Here is a 1464-nt window from a genome sequence, read left to right as displayed (position 1 = left end):
ACAAAGGTCATAAAGAATTACCACTTTCTTGCATACTGTATAAATCTCTTGTGGTACAGAGAGTGTCATTACAGAGTTCAGCATACAGGTGAGATTGTGTTTCTCATATACACTCCCAGCCAACTGTTAGAATTGTCACATGTGGACAGAGCCCACTGGTGAGGCCCTGAATCTCATACACATACACAGTCTACAGTTAAAATTGTGACTGTCATATGTGAACATCTGGCTAGAGTTGAAATAATGACGTATTTCTAAATCCAGTTCATAGGCAGGTGAGAATTCTATCTGTCTAAGCCCAGGTAGGAGAGTCAAGATGTCCCTAATTGGCTGGGGGACATGTTGACTCTCCTACCTGGGCTTAGGGCCAAACAGTTCATGGAAGGGATGAAGGCTCTCAGCTCACATGCACAGATCCAGTTGGTAAGATTGTCACTAGCATACTTAGACCCAACATACAGAATGTGGTGACTCTCATGTCTAGAACTGGGACATGTACAGGATTTTTAATTACTGGACCTTCCTGCAGGTGTGATTGTGACATATGTCTTTGTTATGCACCGGAGTGGTTTGATGCTCCTGTCTTGGTTCATCCCAAAGTGAAGATTGTGATGTATCACTGGACCCAGCATCTCGGTGATGTGACTCTTGTTTTTGGACACCATAAATTTTGGGTATTGTCAAATATTGCTGGATCCTGTATCTATGTTATGTGACTCTCCAACCTGTGTCCTGTATGTTGTGCCATATTGCAGTACAATGTTTCACATTAGACATCATTACATATTGCTGGGCTCAACACCCAGGTGATGGAACATGATTTTCCTGGGCCCTGACTACAGGGGGTTTGTGACATAACTGAATGCCCATAACCATGGTGATGTTACTCTTCTCCTGCCTGGTCTCTGCTCACAGGGAAATTGTGACATACCATTGGCCTAGCATCTTGGTGATGTGACTCTCCTCTTTTTTCCCAGGCCCCACATATTTGGGTATTGTGACATACTCAGATGTGACACTGGGCTCAACACCTAAGGGATGGGGAGTCCCCTACCTGGCTCCTTCCTCCAGGGGGCATTGTGATATACCTCTGCACAGGTATGTCACAGTTATTACCTAGGAGATGTGACTCTCCTGCCTGCTCCCTGCCTACAGCGAAAATTGTAGCACATTTCTGTGGCCAGCAACCAGGTGATGTGTTTCTCCTGCCTGGATCTTTATTACAGAAAAGATGGTTGACATATCACTAGGCCTAGCATCTAGGTGATGTGACTCTATTCTTCTGCCTGGTCCCTGCTTACAGGAACATTGTAGCATATTGCTATGCCCAGCACTTTTCTTTTAGGTTTTGCCTGCAGGAGACTTTGTGACGTTGCTGGGCCCTGCACTGACATTATGTGACTCTTATGTCTCTGTTTTGTCCACTTGGGCCACTGTGACATATTGCTGGGTCCAACATCCAGG

The sequence above is a fragment of the Colobus angolensis genome, unplaced genomic scaffold (assembly GCF_000951035.1).
Source record: "Colobus angolensis palliatus isolate OR3802 unplaced genomic scaffold, Cang.pa_1.0 Scaffold365, whole genome shotgun sequence".
Lineage (NCBI taxonomy): Eukaryota > Metazoa > Chordata > Mammalia > Primates > Cercopithecidae > Colobus > Colobus angolensis.
The sequence above is the reverse complement of the archived record's forward strand: the minus strand, read 5'-3'. Positions refer to the sequence as shown.